Below are 7,662 nucleotides of genomic sequence, written 5' to 3' on the forward strand. Positions count from 1 at the left end.
CATAACGAAATGTGACTTTGACCAATAATTGTCCAAACTGGTACTCATGAAGTCAAGAAGTTAACTCACTGTGAGATAATTCATGTTTCAAAGCTATAGCAGGGTTTTCATAAAGTACCAGTTGGTAACTGTGTGCAATTCATTTATAAGGAAAGTTTTGATTAGAATCATGATTGTTGATCAGGTCCACCAGGTGTCTTGGCTGCTTATTTATAAAGTCATCATAATATAATTTTGTCTGTTGATGTAATGCTTCATTGCCACTGTCATAATTGAGAGAAAACTTATGTATCAGTTCCTCTTGTGTCATGACATTTTAACGCTTTGATCAATAGAAAATACCTAGGAAAAGTGCCTATATTCCATTCAATCAGAGAAATTGTAGCTCTTAGAAATGTCTTTCTAGAACAACTGCAATGGTGACACCTGGACCAATGGAGTCTTTATCCCCAGGAACAACTTCTGCCTTCCTTCCCTGTTCCTTTATTTTGCTGGCAAATTGGTGGATACAATAAGAAAAGTACTTCTCTCTTTATCTCTTTCCTTAAAATCAGAACTGATTGCTTAAAAGCTTCTATTGTTCCTCTGGATTTGAGCCTTAGCAACTGTCTCAGCTTTCCAGAATCAAATGGACTTTCCCAAGTCCATTCAGACACATCCTACGAAAATCACTGCAGATCTTTTATCAATCCCAAAGAAAGGTAATGCCAAAGAATGATCAAACTACCACACAATTGCACTCATCTCACACACTAATAAAGTAATGCTCAAAATTCTCCAAGCCAGGCTTCAGCAATATGTGAACCATGAACTTCCAGATATTCAAGCTGGTTTTAGAAAAGGCAGACAACCAGAGATCAAATTGCCAACATCCGCTGGATCATGGAAAAAGCAAGAGAGTTCCAGAAAAACATCTATTTCTCCTTTATTGACTATCCCAAAGCCTTTGACTGTGTGGATCACAATAAACTGAAGAAAATTCTGAAAGAGATGGGAATACCAGACCACCTGACCTGCCTCTTAAGAAATCTGTAAACAGGTCGGGAAGCAACAGTTAGAACTGGACATGGAAAAACAGACTGGTTCCAAATAGAAAAAGGAATACATCAAGGCTGTATATTGTCACCCTGTTTATTTAACTTCTATGCAGAGTACATCATGAGAAACGCTGGGCTGGAGGAAGCACAAGCTGGAATTAAGATTGCCGGGAGAAATATCAATAACCTCAGATATGCAGATGACACCACCATTATGGCAGAAAGTGAAGAGGAACTAAAAAGCCTCTTGGTGAAAGTGAAAGAGGAGAGTGAAAAAGTTGGCTTAAAGCTCAACATTCAGAAAACTAAGATCATGGCATCTGGTCCCATCACTTCATGGCAAAGAGATGGGGAAACAGTGTCAGACTATTTTTCTGGGCTCCAAAATCACTGCAGATGGTGATTGCAGCAATGAAATTAAAAGATGTTTGCTCCTTGGAAGGAAAGTTATGACCAACCTAGACAGGATATTGAAAAGCAGAGACATTACTTTGTCAACAAAGGTCCGTCTAGTCAAGGCTATGGTTTTTCCAGTGGTCATGTATGGATGTGAGAGTTGGACTATAAAGAAAGCTGAACGCAGAAGAATTGATACTTTTGAACTGTGGTGTTGGAGAAGACTCTTGATCATCCCTTGGACTGCAAGGAGATCCAGCCAGTCCATTCTAAAGGAGATCAGTCCTGGGTGTTCATTGGTAGGACTGATGTTGAAGCTGAAACTCCAGTACTTTGGCCACCTCATGCGAAGAGCTGACTCATTTGAAAAGACCCTGATGCTGGGAAAGATTGAGGGCAGGAGGAGAAGGGGACGACGGAGGATGAGATGGTTGGATGGCATCACCGACTTAATGGACATGGGTTTGAGTGAACTCCAGGAGTTGGTGATGGACAGGGAGGCCTGGTTCATGGGGTTGCAAAGAGTTGGACATGACTGAGCGACTGAACTGAACTGAACTACTAAGTATCCTTCCTATTTTGAATCATTTTACAAGTCTGAGCAACTCAAATCACTCACAGTCTAGACCTGTGATGCTTCAGAATAAGACAAGATAGGAAGAGAGGGGAATATATCTGCTTCTTTATTTATTTTTTTACATTGAAGTATAGTTAATTTACAATATTATATTACTTTCAGGAGTACAAGAGTGACTTAGTATTTTTACAGATTATGCTCCGTATAAAGTTAAGTATAAAGTATTAGCTGAATTCCCTGTGCTCTATGTTACATGCTTGTATCTTATTTATTTTATATCTAGCAGTTTATCCCTCTTATCCCATACTCCTCTTTTGCCCCTCACCCCTTCCATCTCCCCACTGGTGACGAATATTTTGTCCTTTGTATCTGTGAACCTGTTTCTGTTTTATTACATACATTTGTTTTGTTTTTCAGATTTCATATATAAGTGAAAACATACAGTATTTGTCTTTCTCTATCTGGCCAGTTTCACTAAGCATAAGTGTGTGTAAGTAAAAGTTGCTCAGTCGTGTCTGACTCTTTGTGACCCCATAGACTATACAGTCTGTGGAATTCTCCAGGCCAGAATACTGGAGTGGGTAGCCTTTCCTCTCTTCAGGGGATCTTCCCAATCCAGGGACCGAACCCAGGTCTCCCACATTGCAGATGAATTCTTTACAAGCTGAGCCAAAGTGGAAGCCCTTCACTAAGCATAATACCCTCCAGTTCCATCCATTTGATCGCAAATGGCAAAATTTCATTCATTCTTTTTTATGGCTGAGTAATATCGCTTTGTGTGTGTATATATATGCAATATATACACATAAATACACAGTTTATGTACACATAATATGTATATATAATTATATATAGTGTATATATATAAATTGTATATGTATATAGTGTGTGTGTGTATACCACACATACCACATCTTCTTTATCCATTCATCTGTTGATGGACACTTAGGTTATTTTTATATCTTGGGTATTATAACTAACATTGCTATGGACACTGGGGTTCAAGTATGTTTTTGAATGTTTTGTTTTCTCTGGATATATGCCCAGAAGTGGGATTGCTGGACCATATAGTAACTCTTCTTTAACTTTTTTGAGGATCCTCCATACTGTTTTTTCGTAGTCGATGCACCAGGTTACACTCCCACCAAAAATGTACTAGGGTTCTTTTTTCTCTATATTCTTGCCAACCTTGGTTATTTTTTGTCTTTGCTTCTTTCTCTTTTTGGAAGATAGACTTAAAAAAAAATCTTTATTACATCTGGACAATGTTGGTTTGCATTCCGATGGTGGTTTGTAATGCCCTCTCCACTGAATATTATTTAATTCTCTCAGGGTGTCTCCTAGTGGAGGTGGGCAAAGGTTAGAATCATTCTCTCAGTTCTATTCCCTGTCTTTATTTCAGGACTTGTTTGTTAGTGTCATCTCTAACAAAAGGGCCAGCATGGAACCCCAATTCCTGACTCCTTCTAAGGTGGCCATGGGTGACCCCAGTAGGATCATGAAGGATACACAGTACAGGCACTAAGCAAATGCATCCTTTATTACTGGCTATAAATTTGGACTTCCCTGGTGGCTCAGATGATAAAGAGTCTGCCTGCAAAGTTGGAGACCCAGGTTTGATCCCTGGTTGGGAAGTTCCCCTGGAGAAGTAAATGGCAACCCATTCCAGTATTCTTACCTGGAGAATCCCATGGACAGAGGAGCCTGGCAGACTGTAGCCCATGGGGTTGCAAAGAGTTGGACATGACTTAGTGACTTCACTTGCTTACTTATAAACTTGGTCTTTAATCCCTATCCGATGCTCTTATCAGGTGAATTGAGAGGGTTCCTTTGTAGAGCTTCAAGAACAATGTTTGGACCCAGGTTCCCTGCATCAGAGTCATTTGGGGAACCTGTAAATGTGAAGATTTCTGGACTTCATCCTAGAGTTACTTTATCTCCAGCACTGGAGCTTAGAAAATGTATGGTAAAAAAAAAAAAAAAAAAAAAAAGTCACAGCAATTCTGATGTGCAACAAGAATTCTGAACCTTGTGCAGGAGCCAAAATTAGAAGCAGATATGACTAGCTAGTTTACTTCAATGTTCCATCTCCCTTTGCTCTTCTAATATTTGATTCATCTACTAAAGTAAATATATCCCCAACTTTGTGTATTTGTATCCACATTACTACAGAGACGTGAATAAGGAAAGATATAAGAGAAAACTGTCAATGAAAGAGTATGACACATGGTAGATCTACCTGTTTCTTGAATTGGTTATGCACAGTCACCAGTGGGAAATTCTGGTATTAATTCTGTTATCAACTTAGCCACCAGGACCTCAATCTGTAGCCAAGAAATTATGAAGCCTGGTGAAAAAGCTGTGGGGGTAAGAGAGCAAAGAGATTAAGGGGAAATTCTGAATTGATTGAGTTTGTCCATATTTGTGACCAAAAGTAATTGGGATACCTTGATGAGTTTGAGTAAACTCCGGGAGTTGGCCATGGACAGGGAGGCCTGGCATGCTGCAGTCCATGGGGTCACAAAGAGTTGGACACTACTGAGTGACTGAAATGAACTGAACTGAATTGAACTGGCAAAGTTCGATTCCCTTACTGTCAGCAGAAATGGAGACTTGGGTGCTAAGTCAGATTTAAAGACAGAGTTCAGAGTCCACAATCATGAAATATTAGACCAGATAAAATTTAAAACAGATATCTATAGTTCTATATTAGTGTTTCCATGTGGAAATTCCTTCCCAAAGTTTCTTGGGATAGTTAAATGATCTGTTTTTTTTAAAATCCTGAGAAAACTCAGTAGAGAAATGGGGAAAATAGGGGGCAATGTATTGTAATTCACTGCAAGAATTAAAGTTTAACAGGCAAAAGAGCAACAATACTGGTTTAAAGAAATTCACTGATGTTACATCAAAAGCAAGAGTAGAACATATAGACACGCAGAGCCCAGAGTTAAGGTGGACAAGGGCGGGAACCCGGGCGGGAGCAAGCACGTAGGGGAGGAGCAGTTAGGTGGTCAGGACTGAATAAGACTTGCTTCTAGCTGGTGCTGTGTTATAAGTGCGTGCTTTGGGCCTTGAGTGCTGGTAATGGTGAGCCATTCCCGTAAATAAAGTAAATATTAATATGTTTTTATACATAGTATATTTTATAAAACTCCTATGAATGGTGTTCTAAGAAATCACAAACTGGGAAGCAAAATAAGTTCTCATATTGGAAATTTTGACTCATGATTCTGTGTAATCTTGCTAACTCGATTAGGAGATCCAAATGTTATATTATAAAAACACTGTTCAATAACATTTGCTATAGGCTACAGTTCCTTGTAAAATTGTTATTAAAACAGTTTTAATATAGCCACAAAGCAAATGAAGAGCATGAAAATGTTAAAAGTATTTTAAGACTATTTATGATTTTGAGAATTTAAGTGTTTCATTCCTGAATCTGCAACATTAATATCTGTCAGGAATTTGGAAACACTAGGAGAGTGCCTTTTTTTAAAAGGCATTAAAAAATTGAGATTAAAATTCAGGGTATTTTCTTTATCATTCAGGATTCCTACAAGTAAAACTTCATCGGTGAGTTCACAGTCTGCAGTTATACAATGCAACAATAGGTGTCAGAGTCATACACATTGAATAGATTGAAAAGCAGATTATAGTTAGCTAAAGGGAAAATTATTAATGGAAAATATATCTGAATAATTCTGTAAAAGTAACACAAAGATACATAGAAATGTGAAATATTAAAGAGGTATGAAATATGGAGTGAAGAAGTCTATCATATAAAAATCAGTTTGAAGTTCTAGTAGCACTAGAGAGGAGTGGGGAAGGGGCAATATTGGAAAAGATAATACCTTTGAATGTCCAGAAAACACTAAAGATACTTTCTCAGACTCAGGAAGCACAGCAAGTCTCAATCAAAGACAGAATAAAATTTTAAGAGCCAAAATAGAGAAAAGCATGTCATTCAAAAGGGAAAAATTAAACTGATAGCAGGTATGTCAACAAAAGGAAATAGAAGATGATGGTAAAATAATAGCTTCAAACACAGAAATTATTGTCAATCATGAATTATAAAACAAATTTTAATTCTAACAAAAACTAAGAGCAAAGGAATGGCAAGGTAGTATAACAAGATGAAATAAATACTGGTAAACATTATATAAGATGGGAGGGGTGATCAAAGATCAAGATTTTTGAAGCTCTTGTATACATTAACCATATTGTTCATTGTTCAGTTGCTAAGTCATGTCTGATTCTTTGCAACCCTATGGATGGACAGCAGCATGCCAGGCTTCTCTGTCCTTCACTGTTTCCTGGAATTTTCTCAAGCTCATGTCCATTGAGTCCGTGATGCCATCCAGTCGTCTCCACCTCTGTCGTCCCCGTCTCCTCCTGCCTTCAATCTTTACCAGCGCCAGGGTCTTTTCCATTGAGTCAGTTCTTTGCATCAGGTGTCCAAAGTATTGGAGCTTCAGCTTCAGCATCAGTCCTTCCAGTGAATATTCAGGATTGATTTCCTTTAGGATTGACTGGTTTGATCTCCTTGCTGTCCAATGGGCCATCAGTTCAGTTCAGTCCCTCAGTCGTGTCTGACTCTTTGTGACCCCATGGACCATAGCATGCCAGGCCTCCCTGTCCATCACCAACTCCCGGAGTTTACCCAAACTCATGTCTGTCAAGTTGGTGATGCCATCGAACCATCTTATCCTCTGTCGTACCCTTCTCTACCTGCCCTCAGTCTTTCCCAGCATCAGGGTCTTTTCAAATGAGTCAGCTCTTTGCATCAGGTGGCCAAAGTACTGGCATTTCATCTTCAACATCAGTCCTTCCAATGAACACTCAGGACTGATATCCTTTAGGATGGACTGGTTGGATCTCCTTGCAGTCCAAGGGACTCTCAAGAGTCTTCTCCAACACCACAGTTCAAAAGCATCAATTCTTTGGCACTCAGCTTTCTTTATAGTCCAACTCTCACATCCATACATGACCACTGGAAAAACTATAGCCTTGACTAGATGGACCTTTGTTGGCAAAGTAATGTCTCTGCTTTTTAATATGCCGTCTAGATTGGTTATAACTTTGCTTCTAAGGAGTATGCGTCTTTTAATTTCATGGCTGCAGTCACCATCTGCAGTGATCTTGGAGGCCCCCAAAATAAAATCAGCCACTGTTTCCACCGTTTCCACATCTATTTGCCATGAAGTGATGGGATTGGATGCCATGATCTTAGTTTTCTGAATGTTGAGCTTTAAGCCAACTTTTTCACTCTCTTCTTTCACTTTCATCAAGAGGCTCTTTAGTTTTTCTTCACTTTCTGCCGTAAGAGTGGTATCATCTGCATATCTGAGGTTACTGATATTTCTCCTGGCAGTCTTGATTCCAGCTTGTGCTTTCTCCAGCCCAGCATTTCTCATGATGTACTCTGTATATAAATTAAATAACCAGGGTGACAATATACAACCTTCACATACTCCTTTCCCAATTTGGAACCAGTCTGTTGTTCCATGTCCAGTTCTAACTGTTGCTTCCTGACCTGCATATAGGTTTCTCAAGAGGCAGGTCAGGTGGTCTGGTATTCCCATCTCTTTCAGAATTCTCCACAGTTATTGTGATCCACACAGCCAAAGGCTTTGGCATAGTCAAGAAAGCAGA

This window comes from Bos javanicus, chromosome 14 (assembly GCF_032452875.1).
Source record: "Bos javanicus breed banteng chromosome 14, ARS-OSU_banteng_1.0, whole genome shotgun sequence".
Classification (NCBI taxonomy): Eukaryota; Metazoa; Chordata; class Mammalia; order Artiodactyla; family Bovidae; genus Bos; species Bos javanicus.